Raw genomic sequence first — 509 nt, forward strand, 5'->3', positions numbered from 1 at the left:
TGGCTTGAGCAGGAGCAGCTTCCCATGTCAGAACCGCAGTTGTACCGACATGACGGCTGATCTAGAAAACAGGATGATAAAGTTGTAAAAATGTTTGATATAATCGACAATGAATGGATTTGACTGAGCGGTAAGTCTAAATATAGATATACAGCAAACCTGTAGAAAATGTTCCAGCTGGTGTTTCTGTGTAATATCTCAGCTTTTCTTCTCCAGTGGCTGCGGCATATGTATGAGAAATAGAAAAAAACAGATTTTAAATGTTAACCTCATTCCTCTCGCTTTGTTTTCTGTAATAGTTTAAATGAGCCACCAAAAATTTAAATCATCCACACACATGCAGCTGCTGTCACGAAAATATGTAAAATAACTCAAATTGAAAGCGAGGATACCTCGTACTCCATGAGTGGCGAGCACAACGCAAAGGAAAACGAGCGTCCACATGATGAACCTCTTCCCCTTCCAACTTGCTTGATGCGGTCTTCACTGCAGCTTATATACACAGCGGT

Source organism: Oryzias melastigma, unplaced genomic scaffold, assembly GCF_002922805.2.
Source record: "Oryzias melastigma strain HK-1 unplaced genomic scaffold, ASM292280v2 sc07641, whole genome shotgun sequence".
Taxonomy (NCBI): Eukaryota; Metazoa; Chordata; class Actinopteri; order Beloniformes; family Adrianichthyidae; genus Oryzias; species Oryzias melastigma.